The sequence below is a fragment of the Rattus norvegicus genome, chromosome 3, assembly GCF_036323735.1.
Source record: "Rattus norvegicus strain BN/NHsdMcwi chromosome 3, GRCr8, whole genome shotgun sequence".
NCBI classification, from domain to species: Eukaryota; Metazoa; Chordata; class Mammalia; order Rodentia; family Muridae; genus Rattus; species Rattus norvegicus.
In genome coordinates this window covers 54,712,493-54,728,433 of record NC_086021.1, presented here as the reverse complement: position 1 = coordinate 54,728,433, position 15,941 = coordinate 54,712,493, and the positions used below count along the sequence as shown (strand labels likewise).

The 15,941-nt window shown below is 44.1% G+C and overlaps 1 protein-coding gene across 8 annotated transcripts in view; it reads right to left on the bottom strand.

Moving 5' to 3' along the window:
* The window catches only part of Lypd6b (Ly6/Plaur domain containing 6B), a 161,655-nt gene that overhangs the window by 41,541 nt on the left and 104,173 nt on the right, over window positions 1-15,941 (bottom strand). For all 8 annotated transcript variants that reach the window (NM_001395757.1, XM_039105382.2, XM_063284108.1 and 5 more), the window contains exon 2: window positions 8,615-8,686. The gene's annotated coding sequence lies outside the window, so the exon portion shown is untranslated. The remainder of the gene's footprint in view (window positions 1-8,614; window positions 8,687-15,941) is intronic.

The following is a 15,941-nucleotide window of genomic DNA, read 5'->3' as shown; positions in this document are numbered from 1 at the left end:
CAATAGGAACTTTGGTTCTCCATGCCCATTGTCTGAATATTCCTATTCAGTGGAAACCCATACTGCATCCTGGATGACTCAGGGCAATAATAATGAGGAGATGTGTAATGTTCTCTTGAAGTCACTAGTTAGGATAAGAGCAGTTGTTCATTGCCTGACAGGACAGGTTTCTCAGGCCAGCCAAGAACTGAACAAATAAATCAATGTCACTTTACTGTCTAACATCTTAAACCCACGTATTCAAGATTTGTAGCTCAGCTCTCAATTCAAAGAAAGCTTTTACCGAACTATCCTTGGGGCCTTAGGTGATAACAGAGATGGACAGGACATCAGTGAGGCACACCAGAGGGCACATTTGTCGCACTGCTGGAGAGAAAGCCCGAGAGAGCACACTGGTTTTTCTGTACTCTGTCACTGACTCCGTTATTTCAGGAATCCTTTGTATAAAGCTAACACAAGGTCTTATTGACACCGAGTAAACAAGTATGTTGACAAGGGAAAATAAAAGCTTCAAACCTGGCAGGACGGTTTTACAACTTGGCAACTGCTAAGGAACCTTGCCCCTTTCAGAGTCAGAACCAGAGCAGGCCAGAGAATGCCCTGGAGATTTCCCTATGCCTTGTGTCTCCCCACCCCCACAATTTTCTAACTATTCTAATTTCTTATAAGAAATTCTTTTTAGAATTAGAAATTATTCTTTGTGGAGGAGAAGTATATTAAACTGCTGTTTAACTCCAAATAAAGGATCCATAAAATATAGAAAGTCCACTGCCTTAGGAGCTATAAAGTTACATGTTACTACATGTTTCCTCACATTACAGTAGAGTGGGCAATAACCAACAGACTCAGTGGGTTATGTTGGTGACCCTCCATGTATATGTCTAAGGGCTCCAATGTAAATCTAAGGAATGGTTTGGCCATCAGTTGAAGCCAGGCCCTGCTCCGTGCACAGCTGAAGGTCACCTGTCATCCAAACAAACCCACTATTTGCTTTGCGGGGAGATCCTGAAGATCTGCACTTGAGGGTAACAGCCTCTCTCCTTTTCAGAGAATGGAGCGAGATGGGAACAGAGCTAATAATTAGACAAAGTTCAGTACTGAGGAGTTAAATATGGAGCACGGTCCTAATGAGGACAGGCAGCTCAAGCATGGGCTTGTCTTACTTACATGAGAAACTTCTGTCTCTACTTCAGACTCCCTGAGGATGGACATCCAGAGCAGTGTAAGGTTACCATTAGAGTGCCGCACTTTGGTTGGACCCTTGGTGACCACCTTTGACAACAGAGTCTGTGAGGATAGTAAACAGATGGCAAAAGTGGCCATGACTGTAGGCCCAAACCAATAGGTGGATGATGTGCTGATGTTTGCGTTCTAACTACACAAAGCCCTCCTCAGCTCAGTGATCCCTGCCAAGCCTCAGCCTTAAACAAGTTCTCTGCTCTTTTCTTCTCTAATGCCCTGTCTGTTTATTATTGTGCAATGACTTTGACTTGTGGGGGAACCTCCAAAAACTCCAAAGTCTTCTCTTCCTATAACCTCGGTCATAAAATCAACAAGAAAGGGGACTAATTAAACACAGCAACCCTAGAGTGAGTCACGCTGCAGTGACATTAAGGCAAGCCGTGCCTGAAGCATCCTCCATGGGGATTAGCCTAGTAAAGCCCCTTCAGAAGACAAGAGGACTTTTTCATGTATCCAATGGGTACACTGAGGTGAACCACAATTTTCTAAGCCTACTAAATCATGCCTGTTCACTTGCTGGCCCAGAAGGCTGGGAGGTGTCTCACCTACCTTCCCTCCATACGCATACCCACAAACCACATACATGCCTATTCACATCCATCTCCTCAGCTCCAGGTCTTAGATACATTTATGTCGCTCATAGTACTCAACAAGAACCATGTACCCCCCACCCCCACCCCCATCAACCAGCAGTGTTAGCAAACTCCAAAGGCAAATGCATGAATCAAGGGGCGTGTGTGTCCTGAAGCAGAGACTCAGGGACTGATGCTTAGCCAAACAGGAGGAAGCTAATGCGGTCCAGGAAGCAGTTAAGTTTATAGCAGGGATCGAACAGCCCCAAAGGCTCTAAAGAAGACGCCACCGCTTTCCGGCCTGTGGTGTGGTCCAGAGCCATTCTGTCTTCCAGGCAGGCTGAGTAGCTCAGCTGTAACAGCAACCTCAAAGCACTGTTTGGAAATAGCAGCTTAAGTCCTGCTGTGGAGACCTGCCTGGCCACTTTCAATTTCTCTGCTGGGGACACACGGTTCCAGTTGGTTTGTGAAGGGGAGGGAAAAAGAAGCAAGCATCCACAGGAAGTACTTAATGCAGGAGAGGATTATATACGCTGAAGATTAGCTGAAGGAAAAGATGATGATGAGGGCGGCAGAGTTTCCACTGGTGTGAGAAAACTATCTTTCGGATTTCATGTCTGACGACCAACAGATCTATCCTCTGCAGCAGTTCCTCAGGAAAGGGAAGGTAGTGGAAGGGATAAGCTGTGAGCATCATAGCCCTCCCTAGATCCTGCCTGTGTTATCTTGGAGTTGGGAGTTGTGCATATCGATTTGCCTGTCTTCTGGTATATTCTAGCTTGAGGGGCTATGTGTGGAAACATGCAGGTTCTGACTTATGCAGGGGTTATATGGCAAGTCCCTTGCAGCCACAGGGATCTGACGATAGCCCGAGTCAACATGACCAGGATAATAGCAGGAGGCTAAGCAGTCAGAACACCACAGAAGGATTTGAGGGAGACAGAAACCAGGCTGGTAAAGTGACTTCCACTGAGTCTTACACTGGTGATAAGGAAGCAAAATGAGAAATCCAGAAAGAGACCTCAGGGACACAGGCCTGATCCTGGCAGCTAAGAATATGCTAAACTCCTCCACATGAGCATGTGGCTGAGAGTCAGTTGCTAAGATATGTGTTATGGGCTGCTTTAAGGGGGCAAAAAAATGACCTCAGAATGGGGACTAGGACACTTTCCTCAGTTACACCACCTATTCTATCTAGAGAATTATTTCCACGAATAATGTATTTAAAAGGGCTATCAGTATACTTCCCTTTCCCCAGGATAGTCCATAAACAAAATGCTAAACAAATACAACATTCTATGGGGTTGAGTCTGATGAGCATAAACCAAAATTAAGAGGCTACTTGAGAGCCTGTGGGGGTTGTCCTTAAACAGTTTTATTCTTCAAATGCCTCTCTAGCAACACAAGAAGGAGAGCACTCCAAGCAGCCACACTCTGGGAGACACTGGTAGGCCCGGGAGAATGTGTTCTGTTCAATTCAGGTCACAAACACCTTTATGATTTCTATTCAGTTTCTCTTACCATGTGACCTATCTCAAGTCACAAGGGTGTGCCCAGAAATATTTAGCTATCTCACCAAACAGCTAACTCCAACGTCTCTGGGAAAACAAAGCAGAGCAAAACAAAACAAAACAAATCACAATCCAAGAGAGCTTTACTAGAACTCGGAGATTTGCTTTCCATTAACTGGGGAGGCAGCTAGGGCTCAAGTTCATTCCCCAGAGTCTGGCACCTCTGGGTAGCCTCCAGTCTCTGGCACTTAGTAGATGTACGGCCAAGTGTGGCTACTTAACCTCTCTTGCTTTTCTCACCCTAAAAAAAAAGTTTTTCAAAATATTTTATAATGATTAAATGAATTTGATATGCAAAAGACCTCAACTCCTGTTGGCATACAGTATGAGCAATATTATTGCTACCATCATCCCCGAAGGAATGAGGGCATTCCAAGAACTTTGGGTTTCTCCTTCGGCTATCTGGACTGCTGGACTAGTAAAACAAGGTGCCCCTGTGAACTAGAAATGCCCTTAAGAAACTAATGGTGAGAAAAGGAGATGGTTGAACGGGGATGGGGCTGATGCCAGAAACAGGAAAGGGATTTTACATAGTGCTGACAACTTAGAATATGTTAGAAGAAAGTCTAGAGCTGAGATCATGATAGATCAATGATGGGCAGAACCAGATCTTTCTGGGACTGCTTAATACATATGATAGATAGATAGATAGATAGATAGATAGATAGATAGATAGATAGATAGATAGATAGATAGATAGATAGATAGATGGATGGATGGATGGATGGATGGATGGATGGATGGATAGATAGATAGATAGATAGATAGATAGATAGATAGATAGATAGATAGATAGATAGATAGAGGCATCCTTTACCTTCTATTTTACCCTCGTTTTAAGAACCCAAGAGATGGATTTCAGGTGTCTCTGGATTGGCTTGTCCCTCTTGCCAATATGACCATACTAAATAAATCTCCTTTCTTTGCTTTTACTATTTACTTGCCTCTTTTAATTATGGAGGGAGTGTGGCCAATCCTGGCCCGTTAGCTCTGCTGGGAAACAGGCTGTGCCTTGGTAATGTTACTATTGGTGATGTGAGTAGAATTTTTATTACCGTATGCATAGGTACGCTGCTGAAGACCTCTGTTTTCTACATCTTCATCCTTACTCAAAGACTGTTCAAAAATCAATGCTTTAAGCCACTTTATATCAAGGTTATTAAAGCTACGCTTCTATATCAAAGCTTTTATATTTATATCTTAACTTTTATATCAAAGCTAAGAGTCTCTTGATGTATTCTAAATGGCAATTAATACTTTGTAGCTAGCACCAAGAAGAGGTAGGGTCTATTTCCAGCCCCCAGCCCCTTGAATCTGGCCTTACACTAACACTCTCTGACCAGTGAGGCAAAGGTGAGGCTGAATACACAGTGAAGCCATGGTGGCAGTGCTAGCCCAGGTTGTATTTTCCAATCTCATTGTGGCTTTGCCTCTGAACATGCATCATGGGCACTGTGCACTGAGCGTGTTGTCATACCACAAACCACCAATGAATCATGAGACACAATGGCTCAGATTTGACTACTGAATGTTGTGAATAACGGTGTTTTTAGTGTACATACAAAGTTTTCTACTCTGATCGGAACATAATGAGAGAAATGAGACAGGCTGGTCCAAAGGTAGTGAGTTATCTCAATTGATTGATCACAGTCAGTTACAGATTGAACTTCTGTTCTATACTTTCCCTGCTTCTCACTACTCCATTTGACTAGAGATAGAGTAAGACAAAGCCCACCTACCCCAGAGCTCCCCTAAATGTCTTTAAATTGGGCTTGTGAGCTCACTTCAGGGTCTCTCTAACTTGGTAATGGGAGACCCCAGCATGCTGGACTTCTGCAGAATAAAACACTCATTGCGTTTACCTACTATTTGAGTCTGGGGTATCATTCTTTGGTGAATCATGGACCCTTACGTTAATGGTTTAAGTTGGGCCTGGTAGAACAAGCCTGTAATCACATCACTTAGGAAACAGAAGCAGGATCGGAGTTCAAGATGATCCTCAACTACATAAGCTTGATACATACCTTCACTCAGAACAAACCAACAAAGAAACATTAACAGTTTAATTACAGAAAAGAAAAACTCTTAATATTTTCCTGCTGTCATTCCTTAGCATGTAAATATCAAATTAGTATGGCTTTGGATTTTATTGTGCTTGACAAATGAAAACATCTATCTCACCGGTATGCAAATATGCATTCGTTTTTAATAAATGGCAAAATTATATGTACTTGAAAGAATTGTTTTGAAATGAATTTCTTCCCAACTTATTGTTAGTAACTTTGATTTCTATACCTATTTCATATGCTTATATGATTGAGTCATGTAAAAACTTCTCCGGAAAACGTGGTCATGAATAGAGGGAGTTTATAAAGGTCTGTCCTAAATCCCACCTCCCAGGTACTGGTTTAGTGCCATGGGAAGAATGGCCCACCTGATACGAGCTGAAGGAGCACCTAGCTGAGCCTAGCCCCAGTCGTAAACCCACAGAACCACAAGCAAATAAAACAGTTGTTGTTTTAAGCACAGCTACAGGGTGCTGTGTTAAGCAACACATAACTGATGATAGGCCTGCACAAACGAGGCTTTATCATCGGTAGCATTTCTAGCACAGGTCCACACACATGAAACCAGGACACCTGTCTATCTGCCAGCACATTTACCAATCACCATGTGGAGCTTCCCAGCTCTCATCCCACCTGCCTGAGGTCAGCGAGGTCACTGCAGTCAGCACAGCAACTCGAGAAAAGCTACGGCCAGTTAATAACCAGATGTGGGGCAAAGGAGGTAAACTTTCCAATGTAGGTCTTTAAAGGAAGACATGGCGGTAGTAGGGGGCTTTCCTCCTCTGAGCCATGATAGAATATAAGGCCAGGCAGACCTATATCTAGGGTCAATCATAGTTGTTTTATTCCATGAGTCTTTGTAAGGTGGGCAGATGTGTTCAGGATATGTGCAAACCAGTGCAAAGTAAAGGTCACCAGGTGAGAATCTAGGGGGCAGGTTACAAGAAGCCATCTAACTGTTGTGCTGCAGATACATGGTACCAAGAGAGCAAGCAGTCCCAGAGAGCTTCTGTTCTCTGCTAATCAAAATGACTGAAACTTTCTTACATAGACATAATTAAAACTTTGGGATGTTTCCCAGTGAAGAATAGATAAAGTGCCAGCGGTTGTCACCAGTGTTAGGGTTTAAATCTCGGCTCACGCCTGGACAAAGCACATCAAACCATTATGGTTCCATGTGGAGAGGCTTAATGAGAGAAGAGTAGAGGAAGAGAGGAAAGGCTGGCCATGAGCACGTCAGGGGAAAGAGGGGAGATGGGCAGAGAAGGGACAAGGGGAAGAGCAGGGAAGGGAAGAGAACAAAGAGCAAGAGAGAGCAAGAAGGAGAGGAGGGGGCAAGCAGCCCCCTTTATAGTCAGGCACAAATGGTGTTGCCAAGCAACTATGGGGCAGAGCATACCTGACTGTTGCCAGGTAGCTGTGGGGGTGGAGCTTAGACAGACTACTGACAGTGGTAGTCAGGGACACATGGCCAGGCACAAGGTAAGAGTGGAATCCAGTGAGCCATCCTCCAATGTCTAGGCTGGCCCTGTCCTGGGATGTTCTGCTAGCCACATCCCATTTCTGACATTTTGAGGCTTGGCTACCTTTGGGTGACTCTGTGTTCTCATCTATGAAACATGGGTGTTAATAGAATCTACCTTCCAAGAACGCCATGATGATTACAAGAGAACCACAAGTATAACACTTTAGTCTGGTACCCAAGGAAAATGTTAGCTGTGGTGATGCGGATGATGGTCAGCAGTCGAATTACAGATTTATTTACCACCTTATCATTTTTAATTTTTATTTATTTAATATTTATGTTCTTTACGTTTGGTTATTTATTTGTTTCTTTATGTTTATTGTTACCATGGTGTTTATGATGTTCCCAGAGCTATGGTTAACACTGTGACAAGAGATTTTTCTTTGCCTTAGAAGATGGCCTCCACCCCCATGTCTCATAGCTGGACCTTCAACTCTCTGAGCTGCACATGTGGAGGACAACTAGTAGCACCCTCATAAACTGGAGTAACAGTTGATGCCCCACCCTCCCTCTTCCCCTAGGGAAAACTGATGATAGCACACAGATACTCTCTAGTCTTCCTGAGCCTAATTAAAGCAGCATAATGTCATTTATTCACAAAGGCAAAGAGAAAGGCATCCTACCAGACATTTTACAGAATCCTGCTTTGTACTTGAAACGTGTAATTACCATTAACAAACACTGATGCTAATAGTTCAATCTGCTCTCTGGACAAGAAAAGAAATGTAAACATGGCCCAGGCCCAATCACCTCAGGATCTCAGACAACTTCCTCTAGGTGCTTGCCTTCCTTCTTTCCTCCTTCAAACACAAGGTAGGAGGTCTGTTTGCCAGTCAGAGCCCTCGGGGTTAGGGGTTGGCATTCCTAACAGCCAGGGAGGGACCACTAGGCAGAATAGAAGTAGCCTGCATAGCCACAAAAGGCATTGCATGGCAGTTGCAGCCTGACCTCGGGCTCTGCTTTGCAAACCAGCCTCTGCTTTGATCTCTTCACCTGGCAAAATGGAGGTCGGGGCTAGCAACCTAATCTGGACAGCCTCTGTGTTAAACACCACACTGAAGACCAAAATCAAGTGAAAGACATTATGAATAAATGTAGAGCTTGAAATGTGCTTATATTTATGCTCATCGATTCTTCGTTGGAACAACACTTTGGTCCTGTTTTGGGTCATTCCTAAACCTTACCATTTAAAAATCTGAGAATTCTGAGCATTCAATAATTAGTATTCATACACACTGAGTTTATTCAGAGTCTATTTCCCTTGATAGGACCATTGCAAGTACCACTCCTCACCCCACATAGATCCCATGATCTATGAAGGTCACCTTAGGTTAGTTCTCTTTTAATTAATCAAATACGTGACTTCTGCAATACCAGAGATGTCTTTAATCCACCAAGCAGTCCCTGGGCTTGCAGACTTCCTCCTGTTCTGAACAAAAATAGAGCAAGCCCAAACTAGTATTCCAAGTCCCAGAACCACAGAACAGTAAACAGAAGCAAGTTAGAATCGGGCAGAAAACTGGCAAACCGGAGAACGCAGAGTTCCAAGACATGCAAGAGTTTGTATGGATGCCCAGCAGGCTAAGCCAGAGCTTCTAACTGAAGCCCCAGGGGTGTCTGTAATAGCAAAGTTCTTACCTTAAGAAAGACAGCCTGGTAGTCAGTCTCTAAGCCGCAGGGAACAGGTCTGCATCAAACGAAGTAGCCAGTCTACCAGAGAGAAAAGGACTAAGTCAGAGCTGCCACTGCTCAGTGCCATCCTTCAGCTGCTGAGATGTTTTCTAACAACAACAACAAAGGTCGTCTCCAGATGTCTGAAGACATTTCAGAATAGAGCAGCAACCACATAATGAATCAAACAATATCAAATGCACAAAACCCCTGGAATCAAGTCAAGGTGGGGTCGTTGGTGTAACAGAGAGTGAGCTAACCTTTATTAACACACACCTGGGCCCCGGCTAATTGGGGATGCAATAATAGTGAAATCATGCACCCCATCAAATCCCTCCACAAAATGGCTGATTCCCAAAAGGCTGACTGGCAGAACTCACCGTAGAACGGACTTACACCAGCCCGTTTGGCAGGCTGCTGCAGTCACACCTCCAACCCATCCACAATGGAGACTCTATACCACTTAACCCACCTCGGTTTGGAAGACATCCCTACCCAGCTGATGAAATAATGACAACATGAGACTTGAACCTAGATGAGGGGGTGGGAGGGAACTGGAATATCCCTCTGCGAGCACTCAAAGGAGCAAATAGAACAGACAGGTTATATGCCCGGTTAAAGATGATTCTGTGATTGACACATCCCTATCTAGGATAGTTCTTTGGACAGTTTGGCTAAGGATATTGGTGCTCATTGTTAAACATCAGTCCAGATGTGGAGGGAATATCCTTTTCTTTCTTTTTTTTTTTTAACAATGTGTGAACGTTTGAGTCAGTGAATCACCTTTCTATTCAATCAAGGAGAATCTAAGAGGAAAAGCTAAGCCCCTCAAGAAGGAACTCTGCGTCTAAATTACTATGAAACTCAGCATGTCAACAACAGCTTTTCTGCAGAACCTCAGCTCACTGGCCCATTCTTGGAACTTCATATTTGCCAGACCCGATACAGTCCTTAAAATAAATCCCTCTTTTATATCGTCACCAACAGGATTCTCTGAAGGGACCCTAACTAATATGTCATCTAACTTTTTTTAAAGGAAGAGCTAACTTTATATACTTGCTTCATGGGGGACGGGGGACAGCACAAGCATGATTTAGCAAGGGGTACAAACAGGAAAACAAATCCCACCCAAGCAGAAAGCATTCAGCAACCTGATCATCTGGCTTGTTCCAGGGATAAAATTACTACTTCTAGAAGGATTAAGGGATTCCAGATTCTTGAAATATTTTCCATAAATAGCATGATTTCTCCAAAGTTTGGTGGGAATTAGACCTCAGATGTCTGAGGCTGTCATCCTGGCCAGAAGATGACATGAAAGATTTCTCTGTACAACCAGGAGTAAATCCACAGATAAACTGTCACAAGCAGGTCTGGAAATTCAGGTAATAAACACTTAAGTGAATTTTTTTTTAAAAAAAAAAAGCAATTTGTATGTTTATACGTGTACATGTCCTATATACCTTTCTTGTGTCAGAATCAGGTTTTTAAGGCTTCTAAGTACTCATACCCATTAGCCATTTTATAGCTTCTGACTCAATGCCACTGAAGGTTGAACACTGTTGCTACTTTCCCTTTTTTCCCTTTCTAGAACGTTCCATAGCTTCAAACAGGAACCCTGAAGCCACTGACCAGTAAGCCCCCTTCCTGCTCCCCAAGCCCTGCTGAGGTCTATGATCGCCATAACTCTGTGTCCTTGGGTGAGTTCATAATCACAAAGTCATGCTTTCATTTCTAGACTGTTTCCATTTGCCCAGAGTCCTCAGCATTCATCCATGCTACAGCATGTATCTGAATACCACTCCTCTCTCATATATAAATAATAGTCCTTCAACTGCATACCATGTTTTGTTTATCCCGGAACTCATTTTTATATAATTAACCCACCAGGTAATTACTGAGCAGTTGCGAAGTGAACGGTCTTAATTTTTTAAAGTACTAACTTTACCCTGGGACTAGTGAATGTGGAAGAGCAGAAGAGACACCCACCAGGAGCCAATTAATTATACAAACCCTAGCTAGAGAATCATCAGCGGTAGCAAGGAAACAAAAATTATTAAATAGTTTTTCTTCCCTAAGGGTTTGGTAAATCCCTCCACACAATCTTAATTAGTGGTCTTCATATTTAAAGTAGAAGTGAGATTAAAGCATCCCCAAGTCTGTAGTCAGGGTACACTCTTAACTCTAATATCAACACCGTCTGCAAGCCTACGATTTGGCGTGTCATTGCTGACCCTCTTCCCAGGATAATGAGCTTCCATCAAAATGGCTGATGCCCAGAAGTCAGAAGCCACAGAACCATGAAACATTGGTTCCACCCCAGCAGACAGAATGGCCTATGAAAGTCACAGAGAAAGCACATCTGCCTCTACCCTGCTGCCTGCCCACTCAAAACTCTTATCTCCATAGCAAACAAAGAGAGTAAGCAGTCTCCGTGGGAAACCTCGGGTGAGCATGGCTCTCCAACAAGAAAATTTAATAGCAAAAAGGAGTGGCCAACCCGCTTGGGCGGGGGAGTCACTCCAGAGTGAAGAAAAGCACAGATAATGTGAAGTAGGGTGACACTGATAAGTGGCCCCAGAGGAGGCTTCAAAAGGCGACTCCAGGAAGTCGTCAACAACAACAACGACAACAACAATAATCATTTTTGCACTCTGGAAACAGAATTTCAAACCACTGCCCTTGAGGACACAGGCTATTGTGTTCAACAAAATATCCCAGCTTGGAGGATCTGCTGTCATCCACATCAGCTAGCACTTGGCTGAGGTGAGGCTCATTCTGCTTTACATTTGGCTAGCTGGGAATATGTCGTTTAAAGAAGAAAAGCCATTTTAGGAAATTATGGAAACTCGAGCGCTTGGCTCCACATGCATGTTTTTAACGACTTGACTTCCAAGTAGGCATGGGGAGTCATACCTGCAATCCCAGCACTCAGGAGGCAGAGGCAGGGGAATTAGAAGCTCAATGCCCACCTCAGTTATATATCAAATCCAGGGCAAATTCAGAAATAAGACTGATTGTTTTTTGAGCGAAAGGGATTTTTTGTTTGATTGCTTGTTTCATATAAAGACAAAATGAACACTGTAATAGGTAGGTAAATAATTCATTGTCTCTAAAACAAGAAACATATTCTATGGGCTGTAGATGCTGAGCCCAAATGGAAGTTATGAGTGTGCATTTTTGTGTGTGTGTGTGTGTGTGTGTGTGTGTGTGTGTGTCTGTGTCTGTGTCTGTGTCTGTGTGTCTGTGTGTGTCTGTGTGTATCTTTCTGTCTGTCATATGCCCATATTCATGCGAATGTGACACAGAGATCAATGTGGATGCCATTCTCTACCATGTATTCTGAGGCAGAACAGGGTCTCTTAATGAGCCCAGAGCTCATTGATTTGGCCAGGCTAACTGGCCAATGACCTATAGGGATCTGCCTTCACTTCGCCCCCTTCCCCAGCATTATCACAACTTCAGAGATCTGAACTCAGGACCTCATGCTTATATGCCAGGCAATTTGTCAAGTGAGCTATTTCCCCAGCCCAGAATGGTTAATTTTAATGGTCAACTTAATGGGACTTAGAACTACCATGGAAACAAACCACTAGGCATGTCTGAAGGATTGTCTAGATTGGGTGAAGACCCCACTATACAGTGAGTCGCCATGTATCATGGGGTGGGGTCCCCACCTAAGTAAAAAGGAGAGAGTAAATTGCACAGCGGCATCCTTATCTGTCTCTCGTCCCATGACCATTGGCCTCTTTCATTTCCCTGTCCCCGTGTATTTCCACCACAATGGTCTGCACCCTCAAACTGTGAGCCAAACCAAGCCTTTCCCACCTCAAGCTGCTTTTGTTGGCTACTCTGACACAGAAATGAGAAAAGTAAATAGGACAGATGCTAATACAAGTGACCTAAACCGGAATCCCCAAGGAGAAGGCCCTCAGTGCTTGGTCCCCAACTCTAGGGACACTAGTAACATACACTCTGGAGGCATTCAAGGTGCACAGGACCAGTGCTGGAATTTTAAATTCCACAACTGTCTCAATGTTTAGCTGCCATTAAGTTCATTCAGCCTTTCGTATGCTCAGCCTGTATCCTCACTCAAAATTCACGTCTCATGTATCTGAATCCATTTGCAAAAATTAGAGCCCCAGGGGTAAACAGATGGGTCAGCAGCAATGAGCCTGCACTGCTCATTGAAGAGGCCTCAAGTTTGATTCCTAGCACCCACATCAGGCCACTCACAACTGCCTGCAGCCACAGCTACAGGGCAACCAACAGATCTGGCTTCTGCAAGAAACTACACTCAAGCGCACCTACCCTTATATAGTTAAATACTCATAACTGAAAGAAAACAAAACAACAGGTAATAAAGTTCATACGTGGTTCATAAGACTGAACTTGCATCTGTTCAAATGTCAATTCCCTTGTGTTAGGAGATACACCGTGCCTGCCCCTTTACCCCCCCACACACTGAAGTACTAACCCAAAGGCTTCAACATGTGACTTACTTAGAGATAAGGTCTTTAAAGAGGCAGTTAAGGTTCTATGAGGTCATTATAGCAGATCCTAATATGGTACTATTGGTAATACCATCCAAGGAGATCAGGTACCAGGCATAAATGTGGAAGGACAGCTAGGACGATATGGTCATCCACAGCTAAAGAGGGAGCCCCTGCAGAGGAGAGCCTGTTGGCAGCTACATCTTAAACTTCTAGCCCCTAGCATTGCTATTCTGTCCAAGCTCCACCCCCACAGCTACCTGGAACAGCCAGGTATGCTCCACCCCATAGTTGCTGGGCAACAGCCAGCTGTGCCTGACACTATAAAAGAGGCTGCTTGCCCCCTCCTCTTTCTCTTACTCCCCTCTTACTTCTCTCCTACTCTTTGTTGTTCTCTCTTCTTGCCTCCTTCCCCCTCTCCTACCACGTGCCCATGGCCACCTTTCCTCTCCTCTTACTCTTCTCTCATTAAACCTCTCCATGTGGAACTGTGTTGTCTGGGTGTGTTCTGTCCAAGCACAGGCCAAGATTTAAACCCTAACAACTAGCACTGAGAGAAAATGAATTTCTGTTTGTAGAGCTACTGGACTCTGGTACTGTGTTATGACAACCTAATAAAAACTATAAGGCCACCCTTTTGTCTTTTCCTCTGCCAGGACTGCCAGGGAAGAATCTAGAAAGGTCTGAAGGCCTCTCCTATACTTTGCAAGAAGTTCACTGTCCTTCACCTCCTCAGCTCCAACCAGGGTGGCCTCTAAATCCACAGAGAACAAGAAGGCCTTACTCTAACATGGAGTAAAGGCCCTTGTCTGCCCCAAGCCCTCCCTTGCATGTCCAGAGCCCTCTGGCCTCCACATGTAGGACTGTCCTGCCTTTACCAAATACTGAGTGCTACTAAGAAGCCCCCCTTCAAAGAACAGCATCCAAAAGCCACATCATTTCGCTTGCCTTGATATGGTTAAGATGCTCTAGCCAGTTTTGTTCGGCCTCCACTGCATCTCCTGCTTGTGAATAAAGGAAGAAGCAAGGGCAGAGTGCCTTGCAGACTACAAAAGTAAAGTGCAGAGCAAGAACTGTCAGGGACAAGAAGACTCCCAGTTGCCTCAAAACCTAACAAGTAATTGCTTTTCCTTTCATTGGAAAAGTTCATACAGGAGAGCTGACTGAGCGCTGACTAGGGTTGCTTACTAGTGCTTGGAGTCACAAACACGGCAGTTTTAAGGTTCTACGCTGTCCACAGACAATGCATGCTTATAACATAGAGAGTAGGCTCAAAGAGAGTAGCATGGTAATAAAAGAGGACCAGAATAAAGTCACACTTCTGGAAGAAAGCCAGGATGCCAGAGGCGAAGGGAGGCGTTGACACCATGTGGCCTGCCCTCGGGTCCCAGACCCACCAGGCTCCACTGCAGGTCTTGGTTTGTGTGATTCCATAGTTCCTGGCAAAGTCCTTAAGAGCTCTTAAGAGCTAGGCACAGCTTAGCTCTGTGGAAGGAATGAGAACTCCCCTTCCTTTGGAGTCCTAGCCAGGTTGGAAGTTTTTGTTAAGGGCACATGGCAGCCACAGGGGACTGATGAAACTCATCTGCCAGTTCCCTGTCGCGAAAGGGGAGGCTGACTGGTGTAATTAACCAGGTGAACAGTGAACTTGTCAACCACTTAGGTAAGGCAGCCCTTGAGTCGATTCAGCTCCCCATTACTCCAGTGAATGTCCTTCCACCCCCTGCTGATGGTACAGGCTTTGGGAGTGATTTCCTACAAGGAAGTGAGGAAAAAGGACGGTTTCTGAGCCCACAAATTAGAGAATTCTGCTGTTAAATCACCTAACACCAGGCCTCTAGCTAAGGAGTAATTGACTTTAAAGGGTCAGGAGACACACCCTGCTGTGTGACTTTGCCACACAATCTCTAACAAAAGGATGAACTTAAAAAAAAAAAAAACCCTTCAAGCACTCAATTTGTTTTTTTTAAGGTCACAGACATAAAATAAATACATAATATATAAATATAAAAAACAAAAAATGAGAATAACTAAGCTTCCTTACCAACTCTTTACATCTTTTACCAATAATTAAATGCTGACTTCTCTAAGTGGTTGGAATTACTGGGCTGTGATCCCTCAAGGTCTCTGTGGAAACTTGTGTCTGTATCCCTTTGCGTGACGATTGCAGCACTGGATAGATAGAAAACTCTGTAAATGCTCAACTATTGGCTGCTTCTTGTTTGGAAAAGGTTTTGGCTCCGAATTCCTGTTTTTCAATCTGAGCATACCTGAGTTACTTTCCTAGAGCTATCTAATAGAAATTAATAAAAATTGGATTGCTTAACACAATAGAAATGTACTCCCCGAGAAGACCAGAAATATATAACCAACGTGGGTCAGAGGGGACCTTCTGCAGACCCTGTCCATGTAGGGATCTGTTCATACTCTCTTCTAATGCATAGCATTGCCGCAGTCTCACAGCCCCCATGCGCAGCCACAGAGACATTCATGTCCCTTCCCTCTGTGTCTTTTTTCCAACTCCTCCGCTCCCTCATATTGAATGAAGGTCCTTCCTGAATCTGATACACACAGTTAAGTCCTGCAGAGCCGGGGGTTACAGCCTCTCACTCATTGAAAACCACGAATTGCAGCACGTTTAACCACAGATGCTGTGAGGGTTGACTATGTGGGTGTGACCATGTCCAGAGATGGTTGTGAATAATAACGCTAAAACAATGAACTGTGTTTTCTTTCGGCCTTAGTAGGGTTACTTACTTACTGCCAGGTATTTCCTGAAGATTCCAAAAGAGACGGGGTCTTTT